The sequence below is a fragment of the Struthio camelus genome, chromosome 23, assembly GCF_040807025.1.
Source record: "Struthio camelus isolate bStrCam1 chromosome 23, bStrCam1.hap1, whole genome shotgun sequence".
NCBI lineage: Eukaryota > Metazoa > Chordata > Aves > Struthioniformes > Struthionidae > Struthio > Struthio camelus.
Genome location: NC_090964.1, coordinates 2,504,475 through 2,530,212, shown reverse-complemented (window position 1 = coordinate 2,530,212; position 25,738 = coordinate 2,504,475). Strand labels below are relative to the sequence as shown.

General features: G+C 47.6%; 1 protein-coding gene across 3 annotated transcripts in view; it reads left to right on the top strand.

Moving 5' to 3' along the window:
* LUZP1 (leucine zipper protein 1) overlaps window positions 1-25,738 on the top strand; it is a 60,478-nt gene that overhangs the window by 9,159 nt on the left and 25,581 nt on the right. The window contains exon 2 of one of the 3 annotated variants that reach the window (XM_068917626.1): window positions 3,299-3,497. The exons of the other annotated variants lie outside the window; for them this stretch is intronic. The gene's annotated coding sequence lies outside the window, so the exon portion shown is untranslated. The remainder of the gene's footprint in view (window positions 1-3,298; window positions 3,498-25,738) is intronic. 3 annotated transcript variants of the gene reach the window in all.

Here is a 25,738-nt window from a genome sequence, read left to right as displayed (position 1 = left end):
TCAAACACTGGAACAGGGCCCCAGAGGTTGTGAGACACCTCCATCCTTGGAGTTTTTTAAAACTTGATGATGCTCAGCCCAGAGTGACCTACTCCAGGTTTGATACTAGCCTGCTTGGAGCAGGGGGCTGGACTGGGTCCTATGATACTTGGGTTGACTTCATCTGCTTATTGGCAACAAAATTTAAACAGAAAATCTGGGTTTTCCACCACTTCTCTCCTGTATAGGAAGCAACAGCTCAGTGGGGTAAGCAATGCGGTCCAGTCTTGATACAGCCAAGTCAGTCCTTCCTTCCTGTGAAACATCCTTCCTTCCTTTGGTCCAGGAAGTCCAAAGGGAAAAAGGACACATAAATAACAAAACAGGGAGAGAGGTTAGCCAGCCTGGCCCTGAAAAAGTGGTAAAGGGTGACCATCTCCTGCTGTTTACTGCTTAAGGTTGATTTTTCACTCTCTGTTTCTTAAACGCTCTGTCAGAGAAGCATGTGTCCTCTGTTGACTCTGATCTTTTAGGAAGAGATTCAGATAAGTTGATGCTTGGCATTAAACCTGCTAATTCCCTCATCAGCATCTCATGTAATGTTTACGTGCCTGCTTCAAGAGCAAAAGAAGGCTTTTGTCCATCTTCTGACCAAAGAGTACCTGTTTTCTGTTGTCCATCAGATGCCAATGGACTTTAAAAGCAAATGTAGGCTGCACTGTAGAACTCTTTCTTGTTAATAAAGTATTTCAAGAGTCTCAGTTTTTTATGAGTTAAACTGAGAATTGGGAACAAGGTTTTTCCTGGATAGTCATAAGTTGGCTGGGCATCTTTAACCCTTTCAGCTTTAGCTCTGTGGAAGAGAGACTTGCAGGAGCAGGACGAAATTTGAAGTTAGTGATGTATGCAGCCCTGTCTATAGAAGTGCTTTCCTGCTAGAAATCCTGGCCCACACTTCTGATTCCAAATAGCTTCTTAGTTACACGGTAAAGGAGGCATCTGGACTCTAAGGCAGATCTTCCTGGGAAGCTACTAGTTTTTTTGCCAGGTCAATGCCCATCTAGTCAAAGAAAGCACTTTCTCAAAGCTAATGGGAAATAAATTGGGCCCCTTTCTAGAAAGAGGGGTCAGATGCCAGGTATCCCTTTGGCCCTCTTGTACATTAAGAAGATTCCCAACACTAGCTGCTAAATCCCTAATCCAGTCACCAGACCTTGGCCTCTCAAGTTGCGAAGAGCCTGTTCGCTGGTAGGTCTCAGTACAGTGCAAGGAGGTCTGTTGCACAGTGGACATATTTGGTGTTTGCCTTCCAGTGCAGTGGGACTCTGTCATGTTTGTTGGCAATTTGCCTAACTTTTGGTGCAATGCTACATGTACTGTATACAAAATGTCCATCATCCTTTTGAGATGCGCAGCCTGTAGGTGAAAACATCCTGACAGTAAATTCATGGCTGGTTTGTTTTTCTTGTGGAGCAGCATGATTGCTCAGCATCATCCCGACAGCTTGTACTGGAACCTCATTGCTGTGCATGGAGGGCAATGAGAGAGCGCTTGGTCCATCTGCCTGGCTGCCTGCACTGCCCGGTAGCAGCCTGGCCTGTGTTCCCAAATTTCCCCTTTCATCTCTGCCTGCTGGACTCTGCACTGCAATAGGCATCTCTTCCGAGGGGTGACAGAGACCACCAGGAAGCTACATTATCTTTTACGACTTTAGGGAGTATGTTGAGTGTCAGCACTCATACCAGAAGTGTTGCTTTGTATTGCCATGGAAAAATACCAACAGTCTCTCTATTGAGTTTGCATCTCATCAAAGTTTTCTTTTAGGATCTTTGCGATGTGGGGCAGACAGCATCTTATTCTTGATCTTTGATTTCAGTGTTATGATTATAGCTAAAAGAATCAAAATAATCCTTCCACTGACAAAAGTGGAGAATCTAAAGCACAATCCTATATTCAGGATGAATTTCAGGGGAAAATTAAGGTTAACGCGTACAAGTGACAACAGCTACAAGTGTACTTCATAAAGGCAGTATGTCCTTTAAAAGATCCAGACTGTCATCTTTTTCTAAAACTTACTTACTTTTCTGTTACTGGAGGGTATTTTCAGCAATAAACTGAACACAGAAGACTCATGTTAAAATCTTCCAATATATGTAGCCATTGCATATATCACATTTAGGTGTGACGTTAGCTCCTGAATACCGCCTTTCATTTGACTTCGTGCTTGCCAGTGAACAAAAAAAGATAATCTAAAGTGGTAGGGTAGGAGCCCAGAAAAAAAAAAGGCCTGTTGTCGTAAGGAAGTCCAAGATCACAATGTTTGCGATATGACCAGAGAACAGAGTTCCCGAGAGCTTGTGCAGGATTCAAAGATTATTCACAGTAAGTGTATTAGTGAGCCGGCCTTCATTTACCTGCACTAATAGTTGTGAAACTGCATATCTGAAGTCTGCCTAGTTCAAATGACTTCAGGGAGAAATCACATGGGCATTTAGCTGCTATGCTGCATATCTGTGAGTCAGCGCCTGTGTAAGTGGGTGGGGGTATCTGCCATTCCTGCTCAGCTGAAAGGCAAGGCTTCCTGATTTGTTAATCATGCCGTGTCTTGCCTGCCTGCTGTTATGTTAGATCCTGACTGAGCCTCTCTATTGGTGTAGCAAGGGGCTTGGCTGAGTACAGATGCAAGCTGACAATGTTTGTTCTTGCAGAACACCCAATAAGCTCCTCTAAAAGAGGCTCAGCACTACTGATGGATTCTGGAGGTAGTTAACAGCACACAAGGTCTTGCTTTAAAACAGACTGTGTGGATTTCATGGATTGCAAAAGGAATGAGAGACAGCGCTGCAGAGCGGTCTCCTCGCTTTGGCAAAATGTTCGTTTTGGGTCTGCCACAGTTGAATGATGTTGTTAGTGCAGGAGAGTCCTGCAGTGTGATGTTGTAACCTAAACTAACCAGAGCTTCATGCCAGAGGAGTTTCAAACGGCTGACTACTTCCTCCTAATCTTTTAGTACCAGCAATGTTAACCCCCTAGAGTTCCTCAGTTGGCTGAGCTAAGGAACACTGATTATCAATGCTCTTCCCTTTCTAACAAAGCTTCTGAGCTACGCAGAGTTTTTGGTACAGCTGGGCTTGTACACAACTGTGAGTTAATGCAGTTCTGCTTCCAGCGTGTATGTACACAGTGCACCATGGGCTCATGTATGGATACAGTCCCTGCCTCAAGAAGTTTACCATTCGATCAAGTCTAAACCCTGCTTTGCTCTGAGAGCATCATCAGTGACACCTGTAACCTGACTCATCTCTCCTTGCTTCCTCAGGGGGCCCTTCCACCAGTTTGAATTGCTACTAATTGGAGCCTCAGTTCTGCCTCACATGTTTTTGCTGCAAATGCAGGTCAGGATAGACTGCTGAACGTTATTACAGAATATCAGGATGCAGTACTGGTGTCCAGAGATCCCTGTATAGTGTCCTAAAACGGTGTCAGCAGCTGTATGTTCTGTATCTGAACTAAGCAGGGTAAGTGCTGAATTCGCATGAAGGTGTGTTTCAGATGTCAGCCATGCTAAGTGAAGTTTATTGCACACAAGCCTGTGAAAGCAGTGGTGTACGCTGAAGGGGGTTCCCTCCAGCAAGTGTAACATCCCGGAGACTTGGGGTAAAATTTTTACTTGTTTTGGGATTCTGATGGTCATGTTTCTTTCTAGCAGTGGGAATGGTCTGTTCAGTGAGTGGGTAAAAATGATTTTTAAGGACTGGCCTACAAAGGAGCATTTAAAACTGGATTTATGCTTTTCCCCTTAAAATAACTTGCTGCATGGTAGAGTTTAAATATTACATTTTTCATTTTTCATCTTGCTTTCTTTAAAAATGATTCTGGCCTTTGATTGCATTCAGTTCTGGGGACATTACAGGAGGACTTACTGGATTTGCTGAATGATATTCCTGCAGTCTATCTCAGTGTATGCACAAATATGTAGGGATATTGAATTTTAACACAGCAATTATGCCTAGATGTCAGCTGAGTATTTGAACTAAAGGATTACCAATAAAGAGTAATACAAAATGGAAAATTAAACATTTCTTTAAATTTAAAAATTTTTTTAATTGTTTTTAGTTTAATTATTTATTTATTTCCTTGTTCTGTCACGTCGTTAGTCAGACGGTCTCTGTAGTGCCTTCCAGCCCCAGCTCTCTCAACTTTTCCTTACAGGAGAGATGCTCCAGTCCCCTCGTCCTCTTTGCAGCCCTCCGCTGGACTCTCTCCGGTAGCGCCCTGTCTCTCCTGTACTGGGGAGCCCAGAGTTGGACACCGTACTCCAGGTGGGGCCTCCCCAGGGCTGAGGAGAGGGGCAGGATCACCTCCCTCCACCTGCTGGCAACACTCTGCCTGATGCACCCCAGGATACCCTTGGCCTTCTTGGCCACAAGGGCACATTGCTGCCTCATGCTGAACTTGTTGCCCCCCAGGACTCCCAGGTCCTTCTCTGCAGAGCTGCTTCCCAGCAGGTCAACCCCCAGCCTGTACTGGTGCCTGGGGTTACTCCTCCCCAGGGGCAGGACCCTGCGCTTGCCTATGTTGAACTTCAGGAGGTTCCTCTCCACCCAGCTCTCCAGCCTCTCCAGGTCCTGCTGAATGGCAGACAGCACAGCCCTATGGTTTATCAGTCACTCCCCCCCAGTTTTGTGTCATCAGCAAACTTGCTGGGGGGGTTGCACTCTGTCCCTTCCTCCAGGTCGTTGATGAATATGTTGAACAAGACTGGAGCCAGCACTGACCCCTGGGGGACACCACTAGCTACAGGCCTCCAACTTGACTCTGCGCCATTCACCACAACCCTCTGAGCTCGGCCATCCAGCCCGTTCTCAATCCACCTCACTCTCCACTCATCTAGCCCACACTTCCTGAGCTTCCCTAGGAGGATGTGATGGGAGACAGCGTCCAAAGCCTTGCTGAAGTGAAGGCAGACAACATCCGCTGCTCTGCCCTCATCTACCCAGCCGGTCATTCCATCCGAGAAGGCTATCAGGTTGCTCAAGCATGATTTCCCCTTGGTGAATCCATGCTGACTACTCCTGATCACCTTCTTGTCCTCCACGTGCTTAGTGATGACCTCCAGGAGGAGCTGTTCCATCACCTTGCCAGGGATGGAGGTGAGGCTGAGAGGCCCATAGTTTCCTGGCTCCTCCTCCTTGCCCTTTTTGAGGAGTGGAGTTGCAGTCCTCAGGCACCTCTCCTGATCTCCAGGACCTTTCCAAGATGATGGAGTGCAAGTGGCCTTGCAATGATACCAGCCAGCTCCCTCAGCGCAATCTGACCAGGGCCCATGGACTTGTGTATGTCCAGTTTGCTTAAGTGATCCCTCTACCTGATCCTCCTCCACCAAGGGAAAGGTCTTTCTTTCTCCAGACTTTCTCCCTGGTCTCCAGGGCCTGGGATTCCTGAGGGCTGATCTTACCAGGAAAGACTGAGGCAAAGAAGGCATCCAGTACCTTAGCATTTTCTGTATCCTTTGTCACCAGGGCACCCGCCCCATTCAGCAGTGGGCCCACATTTCTCCTAGTCTTCCTTTTGCTATGGATGTATTTGAAGAAGCCCCTTTTGTTGTCCCTGACGTCCCTTGCCAAATTAAACTCCATATGGACTTTGGTCTTCCTCGCCCCATCCCTGCATACTCTGACAACATCCCTATTATGCCTCCCAAGTTATCTTTCGCTGCTTCCACCTTCTGTGTACTTCCTTCTTCTGTTTGAGTTTGCCAGGAGCTCCTTGTTCATCCATGCAGGTGTCCTGCCCACTTTGCTCAACTTCTTTCTCATTGGGATGGATGGTTCTTGAGCTTGGAGGAGGTGATCCTTGAATATCAATCAGCTTTCTTGGACTTCTCTTCCTTTGAGGGCCCTATTGCATGGGATTCTTCAGGCAGGTCCTTGAAGAGGCCAAAGTCTGCTCTCCTGAAGTCCAGGGTTCTGATCCTACTCATTGCCCTGCTCCCTCCTCTCAGGATCCTGGACTCCACCATCTCAAGGTCACTGCCACTGAAGTTGCTCCCAGCCTTCACATTTCTAAACAATCCTTCCTTGTTTGTAAGTACAAGGTCCAGCAGAGCACTTCTCCTTGTTGGCTTCTCTGTCACCCCTATCAGAAAGTTGTCATTGATGTGTTGTTGTCATCCAGGAACCTCCTGGGTTGCTTGTGTCTGGCTGTGTAGTCCCTCCAGCAGATATTGGGGTGGTTAAAGTCCCCAGTGAGGACCAGGGCCTGGGAACATCAGACTACTTCCAGCTGTCTGCAGAAGGCCTCACCTACTTCTTCCTAATCAGGTGACCTGTAGCTAACACCCAGAACAGTGTCAACCATGTTAGTTTACCCTTTAATTCTTACCCATAAGCTCTCAGCCAGCCCATCATCCTCCCCTAGAAAGAGCTTCATACACTCCAGCTCTCTCTCACATGAAGGGTGACTGCCCTTCCTTGCCTTCCTGCCTTTCCTTCCTAAGGAGCCTATATCCATCCATTGCAGCACTGCAGTCATGCAGGCTATCCCACCACATCTCCCTCACTGCAACAAGATCATAGCCCTGCAACCACACGTGGATCTCTGATTACTCCCATTTATTCTCCATGCTACATGCATTTGTGTACAGGCACTTCAGAGAGGCATACGAGTGTGCTGATTTCCTAAAGAAGGTGCAAGACTGGAAGCAGTCATCCTTTTTATGGAGGCTAAGAGAGTTTAATAACGTGAAGGGAGTGCATTGCTTTACTAGTTGGCCTTGGGGCCAGAGACCAGTCCTAAGCAAGTCTAGTGCACTAATACAGATGTAGCCTTAAGCTCCCTCTCTGGTCACCAGAGCAACATTAGCATCTTCAATAGGCCATTCATCCCAATGGCCTTAGGCACCAGCCTGGGATCAGATGAACAGTTATCCATCAGCGTTGCCCACTCTTAGTTATCTGCAGAGGATGTCTGGACTCTGGCTGCACAGGTTTAAAGGGCTAAATCTCAGGAACATGAGTACTGTCCAAGGAGATGTACTGTTCAAGCACAGAGCTGAGCCAGATTCTTTCTGAAAACCTTCCAGAAAAATGGCTGGGTAGGACCTCAAGATCCCAGCAAAGAACTGCATAAATGACTTCTGAACAGAGCTCTGCAGCTGAACCTGGCATGCAGAGCTATAGTTGCATCTTCAGTACAGCATGTAGCTGGCCTCTCACTTCTTTCTCTAACTGGCTCCTGAATAAGGCACTGCATCTCTTAGTATGGCAATGTAGCTTACGCCAGAATACAGCCTTGTAGCTGAGCCCTGAATACAGTACTGTATCTCAGGCCCTGTAGTGCTGAGAAAAACAGAAAAATTGCCTTGCCTGCCTTGTGTTTTTGGGCTCTGCAGTTCAAGAGAGACATGGCACTACTGGAGAGAGTCCAGTGGAGGGCTACAAAGAGGATGAGGGGACTGGAGCATCTCTCCTGTAAGGAAAGGCTGCGAGAGTTGGGCCTGTTGAGCCTGGAGAAGAGAAGACTGACAGGGGATCTCATCAGCGTGTACGAATACCTGAAGGGAGGGTGTCGCGAGGATGAGGCCAGTCTCTTCTCCGTGGTGCCCAGTGACCGGACAAGAGGCAACGGGCAGAAACTGAACCACAGGAAGTTCCATCTGAACCTGAGAAAAAACTTCTTCACTGTGAGGGTGACAGAGCACTGGGACAGGTTGCCCAGAGAGGTAGTGGAGTCTCCTTCGCTGGAGCTATTCAAAACCCGTCTGGACACGGTCCTGGGCAATGTGCTGTAGGTGACCCTGCTTGAGCAGGGGGGGTTGGACCAGATGGTCTCCAGAGGTCCCTTCCAACCTTGGCCATTCTGTGATTCTGTGTATAGTTCTAGTCTTAACGTGTCCCAGCTTGACTTGCCTTGTTCGCAAAAGGATGACATTGGAGGAAGGTCATAGCCTGCTCTTACCTCTGTATTTGTTCTCTATTTGGGAACTTTTGTTTTCTGTGGTGCAGGACTTGGCCCATGATTAATTTTAGTTTGGATTTTTAACTCCTTTTCCTCTGTATTAAGATTATTCTGTGTTCTGTGCTTGCCATCCCTCTCAGCTTGGTGAAATCTGTACATTGCCTCAGTGTCCGTTCTGCTCCATTGTTCATGTTGTTAATGAAACTGCTGAACAGACCTGATGGTGCGATTGTGCTAGGAAAATATTAGAGAGGAAAGATTACTCTGTAGTTGTCCTGTTTCCTATATTCTTCCCCCAACAACTCGTGCTGGCCATGGTCAGAGACAGGTTTTGGACTACACAGACCTTTATTTGAACTCCTATAGCAGTTTCTACAATCTCTGTCTATCACTATTGAAGACTTCCTATTTTTACAGTGAACTGGTGATCGGCTTAAGGGAGTTCTGGCCCTCCTTGCTGATGGTGGTTTCATCTAGAGACGTGTTTTTCAGCCTAGCTTATGAGAATCCACAAAGGAGACAGTGTTCAAGTATTAAAGTCAAGATATCGTAAATCTACTGCTTCTTCAGGTATCCAGTGTGACTCTTACCCTGTTCAACAAGGGTTAAAGTTGTTCCCAGCAACAACTGATACAAACACTGATACAAATTTGTAGGTCCCAGTTCTTTCTGCATTTTCACGAACTTACATTCGTCCTACTTCAGACTTAGCCAAATACAGCATGGTTATAAGAGATGAAAACCTCTCTAGACTGGGAATAGTCTCCTTTATGAGAGTTTAGGCCAGTTGCAAGGATTATATGTTGCTTTTGTAGATAAGCAGAATCTTGCTCATCCAGGCCGGCACAAAATTATCTGCTAAAAAAAATCAAAGATGCAGATTAGCTTGTTAAATAATCTGTTAACAGCTCTGCCTTAGGTTGTGACATGATACCAGAACATTCCCTCTGTGAAGGTATGTGCTCCTCCCTCCTTAGAGGGCCTCCACCCCCAGCCATATATGGAGTCAAAGCCCTTTTGAAACAACAGATGTTGAATAATAAGAAATTTAGCACTAAGCTAGCTGTGTCCAGCTTCAGATTGCATATTCCAGATGTTTGGCCATGCACAGTCCTCTTGGGATTTTAAACACTAAGCCTTCTGTGAATGACAGGAGCAGGTCACCTATGTCACCTTGTATGACAGCCTCAGGATTGGAAGATTATCCTACAAAGTAGCAGACCTGGATGCTGGGTTTGTTTGACTTCATCTTACAGTTCTACCTGCCTACAAGAATGCACTGAAAGCCAAACAGTGGATGGAGATGAGTTTGTTCTTTACTCTTACTGTTAAGCTGTGCTATTGTGCATTGTAGGGCATGAGGTTTTTACATCTGGTAGAAGACACAATGCAAAACATAACGGATGCTTTGTCCAGCCTGCCAGAGATGGCAGAGACCTGTCAATGAAGAGTTATTATCCTTGGTTTCCATGTCTGCCTTAAGTTTTTTTTATCACTAACACCTGATGCGAATCTAGCAGGTCAGGGTTTTTTTCCTGCTTTTTGTGATTATAAGCTGGGCTCAGCTCTTCTACCTAAGGCGATTATGTTTGTCCTGGATCAGACCACTGGTATATCTAGTCCAGTATTTTGACGCTGGTCAAGAACAGGGCCCCAGGCAAGAGTATAGAAACAAGGCAAACGTACAGTAGTTTGTGAATCTTCCCCCAGTCTCTAGCCTCTTGTGATGTAGAGAGTTCCAGAGCTGGATATGATTTCTGTGGATCTACTAACCTTCAAAAGAGATCTCTTGGATTATTTTATTAGCCTGCCCCAAACCCACATAAACTTTTAGCAACCACAGCAGCCTGTGTCAAAGTCCAACAGTTTAACTGCATGACACGAGGTGCACCCCCTCCCCTTGTTTATTCTGACTTTGTGGAGACAGTGAATGTTTGATCTTTACCCATCCTCTCCAAACTATTCATAATTTCATAGGTGTCTGTCATATTCCCCTTGAATCATCTCCTTTTCCAGACTGAAATATTCTAGTCTGTCAGTGGTTTCCTTTGCAGAAGCCATACATCTGATCATCCTTCTTGCATATCTTTTCTAGCTGACCACATAGGCCGAGATGGGATCAGAACTGTAAACAGCATTTGAGATGCTGGCGCACGATGAATTTATATGGTGGCAAATTCATATTTTCTTTTTTGTGCTGCACTTCTTTCCTAGTAACTTACAGTACTGGATTTTAATGTTGACCACTGTGGAGCAATGAGCTGGTATTTTCATGGCACTGCTTATGATAGACCCAAGACCTCCTTCCTGAGTGGCTGCACTAAGTTCAAAGCCCATTATTTTACATGTAAAGTTAGGATTTTTTTCCCCATATGCATAATTTTATGAAAATTTGCACTAAATTTCACCTTCATTCAAGGAATTTCATTTCCTTGCTCAGACTTGAAAGTACTGCTTGTAGTTCTTCACAGTTAGCCCTTGTCTCTACAACCCTGAATATCAGAGTATATTCAAGTGATTTTAGTAATGTGACAGTGGAAGTCTGATGTAGAATGGCAGTGTGGGCAGCTGCTCCATTACAGGTGTCAACTTGGGGTACCAGCTTCTCCAGGATGGTGCAAGTTCAAAGTTGAACTGCCGATCCAGGAAGCTTCTTGGAGGTAAGGGCATTTCCACTGAAGTGTTTATGTGGGTGGGAGCTAATAAGAGCTCTGTTACCATTTTCCTTAAGAAGTCCCCCAGTAGTTGTGGACAGTCAGAAATTTCACTGACAAAGAGATAGTGCTTTCTTCTGTCTCATCCTTCTTGCTCCTATGTTGCTCATTTTCACCCTTGTTCCTAGCTTGTACTCCCTTGTGCTGGCACAAACGTTTGCCTGGCTGCTATTTTTTTCTTTAGTGAGCTTTCTTTAGTGAGTTGTCTTTCTTTCCTTTAGCCCAGATCAGTCCAGCATGAATGCCTGGGAGGAGGAGTGCATGTGAGGGTATGTGTGGCAGAGGGGGAATATGCAGTTGGGAGTGAGAAGGCATCAGATCTAACTCAGCCAGCGTTGAGCAGCTGCAGGACATCCCCCAGCAAACGTCAACAGACCCATAGTACTTGCTTAAATGGGTGAAACAGACCAAAGTATAGGGATCCAAACTGCCACACACTTGCAGAAAACTGATATTTTTATCAGAGCATGGACCTCAAGCAAGACAACTTGTAAACCTTGTGATAAATGAGCAGTGGAAGAAAGCAGATCCAAGCAAGTCTTTGAACAAATACTATCAAATGATACCTCCATGAGTAGACTTGCTCAAAAAGCTGGAAAGTGCCAGTTTCCTTCTGGAACATCATCATAAAGGTCTGAGGGCCAGGGAGCCATTGCTGCGGCAACAGATTTTTCAAATGTTACTTTATTTCAGTGGGACATCCAAAATAATGTTGAAATTAGACCATAAAGCTAGCTCTGCAAACAGTATATCGCAAAGGCAGCAAAGGGTACTGGGGAAGCCTAATAATGGTGGGTTGGGTTTCAGTGTGATGCCATTAAGCCTTTCCTGAAAGAATCATTGCACGTCACTATGGCTTTCAGAGTTGCTCCCATGCATCTGGCAACCCTGCACTTCAGGTTGATGGGCAGAGCTTCTGCTTTCTTCTAAAATATACTTTGAACTGTGGGGAAAGCAGCTATGCTAGTCCTAGAGAAAACTCTTAATAGAGGAATGCGCTAAAAAGTGCATGCTGTCACTCTGAACACTGAGGATAGTTGGGATTGTGTGGGTGAGAGGCATCGTTGTTCTGTAATTGTGCTATACTGAGAGCCATTAGGTAGTTGTTTTTTTGGCTTAGTCTCCTTAGATAGCTTTGCCCTGAAGCCACATTGCTGTTGACCTCTAGACAGCGGTGCAAGCATGAAGTGTAGCCTCTTTTGGGCCTGTATGTTTCCTTTTTCCAAAACGGTCCTTCCTAGTTCTTTACATCTGCTGGGAATTTGCTGAATTGCATTTCTGTGCCAAGGCTGGGCAGGTACCCACACATATGCAGGTTGCTTGCCTGTCCTTTCATTTCTCTGCAAGGCAGAAAACAGATGGTTCAGTAGACATAGTTCAGTGGAGTCAGTAGCTATGGCAACTCTTCAAACTATTCTTGTGAAGGGTGGAGAAGAGCAAACATGTTTTCTTTTCACCACTTCAAAATTTCATTGATTGAGTTCTTCCAGGAAGAAAGCCATAGGAGTAACCAATTTCTTGTGGTAGTGGATCCATGAGCTCATTTTTTGGGATGGCCTTTGGGATGAGCCTCATTTTGTGCAGAATTCACAGAAATCTGTGTGGAGATTTCTGAATGGCTGTGCCAGCCTTTTGGCCAGGAAAGCTGATGAAAGCAATTCAAGGAGAGCTCCTGAAAAGGTGCTGATGTGGATGTCCTACCACCAGTCCTTCAGGAGGACAGAGGAAACCTTGTATCAGATGGAGCGCAGGGAAACATGCAGCACTGTGTAACTTGCCTGCCAATTGGAATATTTCATGTCCATATGGCTCTCAGATACACTGCTAGGAAGAAAGTGAAGGTTGAAATTACCCATATGTATCATGAGCAAAATGATTCAGAGATAGTTGTGAGTACTTGTAGTGGACATTATTAGGTGTATGGTTATCGGGTTACTTTTCCCAGCTCTGTAGATGCTGCTGGACAATAAATTGCATGGGTTTATGCTTTTGGGTATTATAGCCCATTTTTATAGCATGGTGCTTCTCAGGCGTGCAGTATTATTTCCTGCCTGTGGGGTGGGACTGAGCCTGTCTGACCTGGACACGGACAAGATGAGAATGCAAGAAAATAAGAAGAGCTGTACCAGGTCAAACCAAATGTTTACCCAACCTCTATCCCATCTCCAGTAATAGCTAAAAATGGATTCTTGAGTGTAAGAACAGGGCAAGTGTACAATGATGCATCCCAGAGTTCCCTCCTAGCCTCTAGCAATCCTTGGTTCACGCTTGCTGAGGTAGGAGTGGGTCCTTGTACGTATGACCCTTGATGGATATTTCTTCCATTAATTTGTCTAGTTGCTTTTTGAACCCATGTGAGCTTCCACATATAGAGCCATATAGAGCCATGTTATACTTCAGCCTCTCTGAGATGCGAGAGCCAGAAACCCATAGTACTCAAGACCAAATGGTGGTATTCCCTCCTTGATTACGTTCCCCCTCTAATATTTTGTTTGTTTTTCATACTGCTATTAACATGGAGTGGATGTCTTCATAAATACTGCAATATCTCTTAGAAATCCAAAGGGATAATGCTGGAGAATTACAGCTAAAAATTGATCACAATCAGGTAGAAAGTAGAAAAACAACAAGAAAAAGTTGGCCTTATGGCAGGGACAGTCAGGAAGGTTCAGTTAATGTCTGAGTCTTTCCTAAGGATTTTTTATCCTGTGGCTTTCAAGTAGCTTGTGGATGAGTTCAGTTCCAGGAAACACCTTGACACTAGCAAATGTTACAGGAATGAGAGAAAAGTGATGGCTGTGGGCCCTGAAGTCCTGGAAATGCTGAGCCTGGTGGAACTGGAAAAAGCAGAAAGGTAATTCTTGAGGCCTGTGATGTGGTAAGGGCCACAGCTTTCCCACCAACTCTTCTGCTTGCCCGCAATACACAGAAAATTGTAGTTAAATCCAAACATAAAGCAATTTTAGAGCTTCTCAAAAGAAAAAAAATGTTGTCTGCTTTGTGCACAAGGCATTTTTTGATATCTGGCAGATGAGACCAGCTTGCTGAAAGGGTTTGAAGAGAATTGATCTAATTTTGAACAAGAGCCTTATGCTCTATAATACAGATAGTTTTCTGCATTCTGCAATGTTAATGATGCAGGGACCCTGCCAGCTGTAGAGCTCTGTTTGGTGCCTATGCATGCTAACAGTAATCCGTTACTGAGGAAGAGCTAGCACCCAATGATCAAATGCTCAGATCTGGTATCACTAAGCCTTTACTTAAGAATCTTTTCAGTGTGTATAGTGTGAGGCAAACATGATTTCAAAAGGGAGATAGAATAGAGCAGCAGCTCTGTAGTTAAAGGCAAACGCTCTGCTGTGTGCAGGGAAGCAACAGTTCTAGCGTCTGTGCAAACCTCAGTGCAGCTCAAAGAAGCTGCTAAAGTTGGACATTTTGGGTGGCTTTATGCTCTACTGCTTTCAAATTGGCCCTGCCACTTCCCCTCTGAACCTTCAGAACTGTGTAGAGAGGGTCCTTTTATAACGTTGGAAGCAGAGCAGTAGAGTTCAGTGGGTGACCTGAGTGTTTCTGCAGGGTCGGCGTGACTCAGTGATGTGCCAAAACCTCTTTTACATCTACAGAGCCTGCTGCAGTCTCCCACACTTGCTCTAGACTCTATTTGGTGTCTTTGTTTTAGTCTCCTTGAATGCTGTGGTCACTGTGGTTATTTTTGGCTCCTGTCTCATTATTTCACATCTCTAGTCTAGCGTTGTATTAGTCAATATTCAAACCATTTCCAGATTGTTTAGCTTGTTCCGACTTTGAGAATTTCCTCTCCCACTAAAGCAGACATTTCTCAGACAGTTCATCCCTAAAAATTCAGACATCCCTAAAAGTCACTTGGAGTTTTGCCTCTGTGTTCAGTGGGGCCAGGGTGCCCCTTTCCCTACCCTATGTAAGTAAACAAATCATCTGCCTCTCTCTTCAGCTCTACTGGGAGGGTGGTTAGGTGCCTGCAGCTGGCATGCTGAATTGATGACACATTCCAGTCTTAATGGACTCTGACAGACTCTTATTTAGTCTGAAACTTTTTTATACCATTTTTATGGAGTATTTTTCTCCTGTTCCTGCAACTACATACCATTGTGTGGGGTCAAGAATAGGGTGCTGGCAGGAGTTCATAAAAGGCAAAAGCAATTTAAGAAAAAGTTTTCTTCCATATCTCTATAACGAGCTGAAGTCTCTGGCCACGGTATTCTCCTTGTACTGCAACTCATTGACACCTGTGTCCTTTCCTGCAAATAAGGCAGAGAAATGTTGCTTTATAAATGAAAAATGACATGCTGTTCCTCCCGTTCCATTCCACCCTGAGGCAGGGAAGAAAAAACTTGCTGATGCTCTCATCGCATTGAACTGTGATACAGGCAAAAATCGTCAGCAACATTACTGGGTTTGAACAGTCTTCCCAAAGGGCAAGAAGGAGGAGCCAGGAAATTATGGGCCTCTCAGCCTCACCTCCATCCCTGGCAAGGTGATGGAACAGCTCCTCCTGGAGGTCCTCACTAAGCATGTGGAGGACAAGAAGGTGATCAGGAGTAGTCAGCATGGATTCACCAAGGGGAAATCATGCTTGAGCAACCTGATAGCCTTCTCGGATGGAATGACCGGCTGGGTAGATGAGGGCAGAGCAGTGGATGTTGTCTGCCTTCACTTCAGCAAGGCTTTGGACGCTGTCTCCCATCACATCCTCCTAGGGAAGCTCAGGAAGTGTGGGCTAGATGAGTGGAGAGTGAGGTGGCTTGAGAACGGGCTGGATGGCCGAGCTCAGAGGGTTGTGGTGAATGGCGCAGAGTCAAGTTGGAGGCCTGTAGCTAGTGGTGTCCCCCAGGGGTCAGTGCTGGCTCCAGTCTTGTTCAACATATTCATCAATGACCTGGAGGAAGGGACAGAGTGCAACCCCCCCCAGCAAGTTTGCTGATGACACAAAACTGGGGGGGAGTGACTGATAAACCATAGGGCTGTGCTGTCTGCCATTCAGCAGGACCTGGAGAGGCTGGAGAGCTGGGTGGAGAGGAACCTCCTGAAGTTCAACATAGGCAAGCGCAGGGTCCTGCCCCTGGGGAGGAGTAACCCCAGGCACCAGTACAGGCTGGGGGTTGACCTGCTGGGAAGCAGCTCTGCAGAGAAGGACCTGGGAGTCCTGGGGGGCAACAAGTTCAGCATGAGGCAGCAATGTGCCCTTGTGGCCAAGAAGGCCAAGGGTATCCTGGGGTGCATCAGGCAGAGTGTTGCCAGCAGGTGGAGGGAGGTGATCCTGCCCCTCTCCTCAGCCCTGGGGAGGCCCCACCTGGAGTACGGTGTCCAACTCTGGGCTCCCCAGTACAGGAGAGACAGGGCACTACCGGAGAGATTCCAGCGGAGGGCTGCAAAGAGGACGAGGGGACTGGAGCATCTCTCCTGTAAGGAAAGGCTGCGAGAGCTGGGCCTGTTGAGCCTGGAGAAGAGAAGACCGACAGGGGAGCTCATCAGCGTGTACAAGTATCTGAAGGGAGGGTGTCACGAGGATGGGGCCAGTCTCTTCTCCGTGGTGCCCAGCAACAGGACAAGAGGCAACGGGCATAAACTGAACCACAGGAAGTTCCATCTGAACCTGAGGAAAAGCTTCTTCACTGTGAGGGTGACAGAGCACTGGGACAGGTTGCCCAGAGAGGTAGTGGAGTCTCCTTCGCTGGAGCTATTCAAAACCCGTCTGGACACGGTCCTGGGCAATGTGCTGTAGGTGACCCTGCTTGAGCAGGGGGGGTTGGACCAGATGGTCTCCCGAGGTCCCTTCCAACCTTGGCCATTCTGTGATTCTTTGATTCTGTGAACATGACATGTTCACACTCCCTTTCATAGGTATGCAGCACCAGAAAACCTTTAATCAAAACTACAGATGTTTGCACACATAGGACAGAGTTGAACATAACATGCCCTAGACCAGACTGTAGTCTAGGCAATTGCCCGCCTAATTTGCTGAGTCACCTGAGATTGCTCAAATCCCTTTGCTACTCCAAATTTTGCTGCTGTACATCTCCAGGACTGTCCCCATGTCTGAACTGACTGTCAAGCTTCTAATGCAATTTGAATACATAGTCTAGAGTCCTATATTGCCTGAGGCTCCCATTCCCCAGGTGTGCTCGATAACTCCCAGCATTGTGCTCAGTGTAAAAATACAGTTCCCACAGGTATTCTGAGTAATAGTTCAGCAGAAAATAGAACAGGGAGGGTCTAAGCTCACCCCAGCATTTGGGGGAGGAGGAGGAAGGAGTTCCAGGTGTATGCCCTATCCACAAGAGTATAGACATGCTCACAGAAAACCTGCTCTGTTCTTCCCCTTGAGACCAGACCACCTGTCAGCTGAAGCAGGCAAAACGCATAGCCAACATGGATCTGACAGTGCAGAGAACCCCCAGAACTACAAAAGGGCAAGTTGTGATTCTTGTCTCTGGTTATGTGTGTTTTGGAAAGGATTGACTTCCTCTAGCCTATAATGATTGCTGCTCTCCAGAGACTACGGAAAACCCCTAAATACAGCTTCAAGAGCAAAAAAAAAAAAAAAAAAGTACTGTATCACCGAATCACAGAATCGTTTAGGTTGGAAGGGACCTCTGGAGATCAGCTAGTGCATCCTCTAGAGCATATTGCCAAGGATCACATCCAGACGGGTTTTGAATAGCTCCAGCGAAGGAGACTCCACTACCTCTCTGGGCAACCTGTCCCAGTGCTCTGTCACCCTCACAGTGAAGAAGCTTTTCCTCAGGTTCAGATGGAACTTCCTGTGGTTCAGTTTATGCCCGTTGCCTCTTGTCCTGTTGCTGGGCACCACGGAGAAGAGACTGGCCCCATCCTCGTGACACCCTCCCTTCAGATACTTGTACACGCTGATGAGCTCCCCTGTCAGTCTTCTCTTCTCCAGGCTCAACAGGCCCAGCTCTCGCAGCCTTTCCTTACAGGAGAGATGCTCCAGTCCCCTCGTCCTCTTTGCAGCCCTCCGCTGGAATCTCTCCGGTAGTGCCCTGTCTCTCCTGTACTGGGGAGCCCAGAGTTGGACACCGTACTCCAGGTGGGGCCTCCCCAGGGCTGAGGAGAGGGGCAGGATCACCTCCCTCCACCTGCTGGCAACACTCTGCCTGATGCACCCCAGGATACCCTTGGCCTTCTTGGCCACAAGGGCACATTGCTGCCTCATGCTGAACTTGTTGCCCCCCAGGACTCCCAGGTCCTTCTCTGCAGAGCTGCTTCCCAGCAGGTCAACCCCCAGCCTGTACTGGTGCCTGGGGTTACTCCTCCCCAGGGGCAGGACCCTGCGCTTGCCTATGTTGAACTTCAGGAGGTTCCTCTCCACCCAGCTCTCCAGCCTCTCCAGGTCCCTCTGAATGGCAGACAGCACAGCCCTATGGTTTATCAGCCACTCCCCCCCAGTTTTGTGTCATCAGCAAACTTGCTGGGGGGGGGTGGGGGGGGTGCACTCTGTCCCTTCCTCCAGGTCATTGATGAATATGTTGAACAAGACTGGAGCCAGCACTGACCCCTGGGGGACACCACTAGCTACAGGCCTCCAACTTGACTCTGCGCCATTCACCACAACCCTCTGAGCTCTGCCATCCAACCCGTTCTCAATCCACCTCATCTAGCCCCCACTTCCTGAGCTTCCCAAGGAGGATGTGATGGGAGACAGCGTCCAAAGCCTTGCTGAAGTGAAGGCAAGACAACATCCGCTGCGCTGCCCTCATCTACCCAGCCGGTCATTCCATCCGAGAAGGCTATCAGGTTGCTCAAGCATGATTTCCCTTTGGTGAATCCATGCTGACTACTCCTGATCACCTTCTTGTCCTCCACATGCTTAGTGAGGACCTCCAGGAGGAGCTGTTCCATCACCTTGCCAGGGATGGAGGTGAGGCTGACAGGCCCATAGTTTCCTGGCTCCTCCTCCTTGCTCTTTTGGAAGACTGGCGTGACACTGGCTTTCTTCCAGGCCCCAGGCCCCTCTCTGGTTCTCCAGGACCTTTCCAAGATGATGGAGAGTGGCCTAGCAAGAACATCCGCCAGCTCCCTCAGCTCTCGTGGGTGCATCCCATCGGGACCCATGGACTTGTGGATGTCAAGTTTGGACAAATGATCTCTAACCTGGTCCTCCTCGACCAAGGGAGAGTCTTCCCTTCTCCAGCCTTCCTCTCTTGTCCCCAGGGTCTGGGATTCCTGAGGGCTGGCCTTAGCAGTGAAGACTGAAGCAAAGGCAGCATTCAGCAACTCTGCCTTCTCTGTATCCTTTGTTACCAGGGCACCCGCCCCATTCAGCAGCGGGCCCACGTTTTCCCTAGTCTTCCTTTTGCTATGGATGCATTTGAAGAAGCCCCTTCTTGTTGTCCCTGACCTCCCTTGCCAGATTTAATTCCAAATGGGCCTTAGCCTTCCTCGTCACATCCCTGCACACTCTGACAACGTCCCTGTATTCCTCCCAAGTGGCCTGTCCCCTTTTCCACATTCTGTACACTTCCTTCTTCTGCTGGAGTTTGGCCAGGAGTTCCTTGCTCATCCGTGCAGGTCTCCTGCCCACTTTGCTGGACTTCTTACTCAGAGGGATGCACCGATATTGAGCCTGGAGGAAGTGATGCTTGAATATTAACCAGCTTTCTTGGACCCCTCTTCCTTCTAGGGCCCTACCCCATGGGATTCCCCTAGGTAGGTTCCTGAAGAGGCCAAAGTTAGCTCTCCTGAAGTCCAGCGTTGCAATCCTACCCATTGCCCTGCTCCCTCCTCGCAGGATCCTGAACTCCACCATCTCATGGTCACTGCAGCCAAGGCTGCCCCCAGCCTTCACATCTCCAACTAGACCTTCTTTGTTTGTTAGTGCAAGGTCCAGCAGCGCACCTCTCCTCGTTGGCATCTCCACCACCTGGGTCAAGAATTTATCCTCAATCCTCTGCAGGAACCTCTTTGTCTCTTTGTGCCTAGCTGTGCTGTCTTCCCAGCAGATGTCAGGGTGGTGGAAGTGCCCCGTGAGAACCAGGGCCTGTGATCGTGAGGCTGCTTCCACCTGTCTGTAGAAGGCCTCATCGATGACTTCCTCCTGATCAGGTGGCCTGTAGTAAACCCCCACCACCGTGTCGCCCGTGTTAGCCTGCCCTTTAATCCTTACCCATAGGCTCTCAACTTGCTCTTCATCCACCCCGAGGCAGAGCTCCATTCATTCTAGTTGCTCCCTCACATAAACAGCAACTCCACCACCTCGCCTTCCTGGCCTGTCTTTCCTAAAAAGCACGTAGCCATCCATGACAGCATCCCAGTCATGTGAACTATCCCACCATGTCTCTGTAACCGCAATGAGATCATGGCCCTGCGACTGCACACAGACCTCTAACTCTTCCTGTTTATTCCCCATGCTGCGTTCATTGCTATACAGGCATTTCAGAGAGCCAATCGAGCATGCAAGCTTCCCAGGAGAGGTGCAAGAGGATCCTCCATAGCCATGTTGCATGCTGTCTCCCCTGGCTGTATGCACCCGCTGGAGGCATCCTGACTTGAGCGGTGTTTTACTGACTCTCCTGCCACTATACCACTCCCCTTCCCCCATCTTGCCTAGTTTAAAGCCCTCCTTACCAGGCTGGCCAATCTGTTGGCAAAAAGACGCGTGTGCCCCGCTGTAGTCCAAGGGATTAATACTTCTCATTCGTTTTGACGTCTTTGTAAGCCTGAACCTTGACATACAGCTATGCTCTTACACATTTATTGATGGTTACCATGGAAGACAAGCAGTGCCACTGCTGAGGGCTTTCGCTCCCCCAACCACAGTGAGGGATGTTACATTATCAATATAAAGGCATAAGCCAAAAGATAAAAGATTTAAGTGCAAAGTGTGTTTGTGAGAGATAACAAAGTCCTAAAGCACTAGACGGATATGCATGATGGCTGGCAACATTTTTATCTTGGCATAACAGAGAGAACTGTGGCGGGGGGGGGCACCTACAGTTATTCCCACATGAGCGTGCTGGGGAAGTCATAAGGTCAAGAGTAGTGGGTGCTTGTGGTACTCTGGAACCAATAACCAAATCAAAGCAAAGAACATGATATGTAGGATAAGATGCTTTTATGCATCTGGAGAAGAAGTTTCATGCTTCAAAGGCCCTATAGCGGAGTTATCTGTACAAGCCTCAAGTAGTAGCAATTTAATTTCACTTTCTGAAATGGAAGATGGTTTTTTCCCAATTCATAGTGTTTCATCTAGCACAGGTATTTCAAGCTAAAAGTTTTGCCTCAATGCACACAGCTAACTGACTGAATTTGTTTTGTGCAGGCCATGCAATATAGTCCCAGTGGAAGTATATATCTCATGCTGCTGCTAAAAAGGTATTTTCATGAACCTGTAAATAATGATGAAAGAAACTGAGTGTGTAGAAAAATTAAAACTTAGGAAAGTAAAGGGTAATTGGGACTTTGTGAAAATAGCGCAATAAGTTTCCCAAATACTAAATTCTCACAAATGTTTAAAAGAATTCCATGGCTAAAAACATGTAGGTGCACAAGAATCACAGAATGGTTGAGGTTGGAAGGGAGCTCTGGAGATCAGCTAGTCCAACCCCCTCTGCTCAAGCAGGGTCACCTACAGCACATTGCCCAGGACCGTGTCCAGACGGGTTTTGAATAGCTCCAGTGAAGGAGAACTCCACTACCTCTCTGGGCAACCTGTCCCAGTGCTCTGTCACCCTCACAGTGAAGAAGCTTTTCCTCAGGTTCAGATGGAACTTCCTGTGGTTCAGTTTATGCCCGTTGCCTCTTGTCCTGTTGCTGGGCACCACGGAGAAGAGACTGGCCCCATCCTCGTGACACCCTCCCTTCAGATACTTGTACACGCTGATGAGATCCCTTCTCAGTCTTCTCTTCTCCAGGCTCAACAGGCCCAGCTCTCACAGCCTTTCCTTACAGGAGAGGTGCTCCAGTCCCCTCGTCCTCTTTGCAGCCCTCCGCTGGAATCTCTCCGGTAGCGCCCTGTCTCTCCTGTACTGGGGAGCCCAGAGTTGGACACCGTACTTCAGGTGGGGCCTCCCCAGGGCTGAGGAGAGGGGCAGGATCACCTCCCTCCACCTGCTGGCAACACTCTGCCTGATGCACCCCAGGATACCCTTGGCCTTCTTGGCCACAAGGGCACATTGCTGCCTCATGCTGAACTTGTTGCCCCCCAGGACTCCCAGGTCCTTCTCTGCAGAGCTGCTTCCCAGCAGGTCACCCCCTAGAAAAGAGGTAAAAGATAATCTGTAATAACTAGGGGCAGGATAAAATTGATATTGGTAAATATAAATGAAGTTAGGAAATGCAGGTATTTCCTAAAAACAGAAAACCCAGTGAGAACTCTATCAGGAAAAGTAGAATCAGAATGCGGTATTTATATAGTAAGTACTGGTGAATTCACTTCTGTGTTCACTTGTAAGTTATTTTTTTGAGTAGGTAAAATTCTATCCCACCTTTCTATAGTGAAGTTATGGTTTGCTAAATGTACTATAAAAAAAGACCATTTTAGATCAGCTAAAATCTTTTCTCCATATAGGTATTTACTGGCCACAGTCCCATTTTCTCTTGATATTTGCTTTGAATAATTCAAATTGTTTGAGATTCCCAAGACTTTCTACATGTCTCATCAGAAGGGTATATTTTCAGGAACACAAATCTAAATGGATGTTACTGTGGCTCTTAGGTTATTACAGGATCGTCTTTCTTGTTCAGGTGAGATCACTGGACAATTCAATGATTCCTTCTAGTTTTAAAGTGGAAAAAATATCACTCTTGTGATTGATTTTTCTGAACTTTCTCAAAACTTTCCCCAACTTTTCCCAGACTTTCAACTTCTGATTCTTATGAATAAGGACGTATCTATCCAAGGATAGATGACTACCATCCAGATATCTGTGTCTGAGCCAGTGTGGATATTCCCTTTATTGTTGGTGGACAGAATAAGACGCTTCAAAGGGTGATTCCTCCTGCGGAAAGCAGTGTCATCTTAGGAAGGTTAGATGTATACCCTTTGAGAGACCTTTTTCTCACATTATCAGTGTTTTGGACAGCTCTGACTGAATCGTCCATATTATTTTTGCCTCTATTTTTTGCTATTTATTTGTGAAAATTATCATCCTCCTTTCTTTCTTAAAGAAGGAAGAAAGGCTGGACTAGCCCCTTCCTATCTTCTTAAAAATAAAAAATAGAGCTAGGATGGGAACTGCTCACTTTCTCAAAGGAAAAATAAATAAACCTGAACTCTAAGTCTAATATATCTATGCCAGATTTTTCAGTACATTTACCAGCTGAGCAAGAAGTTGCCTTATCAAATTTATTAACAAATCCTATTTAAACATTCTCCAGAAATGCTGGTTAGCATTAATAACAGTCGCAGTGTTTGAATCCTGCACCAGTCCCTCTGAAATTTTGTAATCAGTGACAGACTAAAAATAATGGTCATGGACAGTCACAGAGTGATTTAAGTTGGAAAGACCCCGGAGGTCTGTGAACCAAGCCCTCACTCAAAGCAGGACCAACTTAAAACATCCATTACGTCTAAAGATAACATTTTACATAGGCTGATTCTTCTCCATCTTAGAAATGTGAGCTTTACTTACAGTACTGATATATTTAGGTTCAGGATAAGATAATATCTTCAAATTTAGATATACTTAGATTCATATAAATACTGATATATTTAGATGGCAGGCTAACACGGGCGACACGGTGGTGGGGGTTTACTACAGGCCACCTGATCAGGAGGAAGTCATCGATGAGGCCTTCTACAGACAGGTGGAAGCAGCCTCACGATCACAGGCCCTGGTTCTCACGGGGCACTTCCACCACCCTGACATCTGCTGGGAAGACAGCACAGCTAGGCACAAAGAGACAAAGAGGTTCCTGCAGAGGATTGAGGATAAATTCTTGACCCAGGTGGTGGAGATGCCAACGAGGAGAGGTGCGCTGCTGGACCTTGCACTAACAAACAAAGAAGGTCTAGTTGGAGATGTGAAGGCTGGGGGCAGCCTTGGCTGCAGTGACCATGAGATGGTGGAGTTCAGGATCCTGCGAGGAGGGAGCAGGGCAATGGGTAGGATTGCAACGCTGGACTTCAGGAGAGCTAACTTTGGCCTCTTCAGGAACCTACCTAGGGGAATCCCATGGGGTAGGGCCCTAGAAGGAAGAGGGGTCCAAGAAAGCTGGTTAATATTCAAGCATCACTTCCTCCAGGCTCAATATCGGTGCATCCCTCTGAGTAAGAAGTCCAGCAAAGTGGGCAGGAGACCTGCACGGATGAGCAAGGAACTCCTGGCCAAACTCCAGCAGAAGAAGGAAGTGTACAGAATGTGGAAAAGGGGACAGGCCACTTGGGAGGAATACAGGGACGTTGTCAGAGTGTGCAGGGATGTGACGAGGAAGGCTAAGGCCCATTTGGAATTAAATCTGGCAAGGGAGGTCAGGGACAACAAGAAGGGGCTTCTTCAAATGCATCCATAGCAAAAGGAAGACTAGGGAAAACGTGGGCCCGCTGCTGAATGGGGCGGGTGCCCTGGTAACAAAGGATACAGAGAAGGCAGAGTTGCTGAATGCTGCCTTTGCTTCAGTCTTCACTGCTAAGGCCAGCCCTCAGGAATCCCAGACCCTGGGGACAAGAGAGGAAGGCTGGAGAAGGGAAGACTCTCCCTTGGTCGAGGAGGACCAGGTTAGAGATCATTTGTCCAAACTTGACATCCACAAGTCCATGGGTCCCGATGGGATGCACCCACGAGAGCTGAGGGAGCTGGCGGATGTTCTTGCTAGGCCACTCTCCATCATCTTGGAAAGGTCCTGGAGAACCAGAGAGGGGCCTGGGGCCTGGAAGAAAGCCAGTGTCACGCCAGTCTTCCAAAAGAGCAAGGAGGAGGAGCCAGGAAACTATGGGCCTGTCAGCCTCACCTCCATCCCTGGCAAGGTGATGGAACAGCTCCTCCTGGAGGTCCTCACTAAGCATGTGGAGGACAAGAAGGTGATCAGGAGTAGTCAGCATGGATTCACCAAAGGGAAAGACCTGATAGCCTTCTCGGATGGAATGACCGGCTGGGTAGATGAGGGCAGCGCAGCGGATGTTGTCTGCCTTCACTTCAACAAGGCTTTGGACGCTGTCTCCCATCACATCCTCCTAGGGAAGCTCAGGAAGTGGGGGCTAGACGAGTGGAGAGTGAGGTGGATTGAGAACGGGCTGGATGGCAGAGTTCAGAGGGTTGTGGTGAATGGCGCAGAGTCAAGTTGGAGGCCTGTAGCTAGTGGTGTCCCCCAGGGGTCAGTGCTGGCTCTAGTCTTGTTCAACATATTCATCAATGACCTGGAGGAAGGGACAGAGTGCACCCCCCCCCCCCAGCAAGTTTGCTGATGACACAAAACTGGGAGGAGTGGCTGACACACCAGAAGGCTGTGCTGTCTGCCATTCAGCGGGACCTGGAGAGGCTGGAGAGCTGGGTGGAGAGGAACCTCCTGAAGTTCAACATAGGCAAGCGCAGGGTCCTGCCCCTGGGGAGGAGTAACCCCAGGCACCAGTACAGGCTGGGGGTTGACCTGCTGGGAAGCAGCTCTGCAGAGAAGGACCTGGGAGTCCTGGGGGGCAACAAGTTCAGCATGAGGCAGCAATGTGCCCTTGTGGCCAAGAAGGCCAAGGGTATCCTGGGGTGCATCAGGCAGAGTGTTGCCAGCAGGTGGAGGGAGGTGATCCTGCCCCTCTCCTCAGCCCTGGGGAGGCCCCACCTGGAGTACGGTGTCCAACTCTGGGCTCCCCAGAGCCAAGTCCAGCGGAGCGCTGCAAAGAGGACGAGGGGACTGGAGCATCTCTCCTGTAAGGAAAGGCTGCAAGAGCTGGGCCTGTTGAGCCTGGAGAAGAGAAGACTGACAGGGGAGCTCATCAGCGTGTACAAGTATCTGAAGGGAGGGTGTCGCGAGGATGGGGCCAGTCTCTTCTCCGTGGTGCTCAGTGACAGGACAAGAGGCAACGGGCATAAACTGAACCACAGGAAGTTCCATCTGAACCTGAGGAAAAGCTTCTTCACTGTGAGGGTGACAGAGCA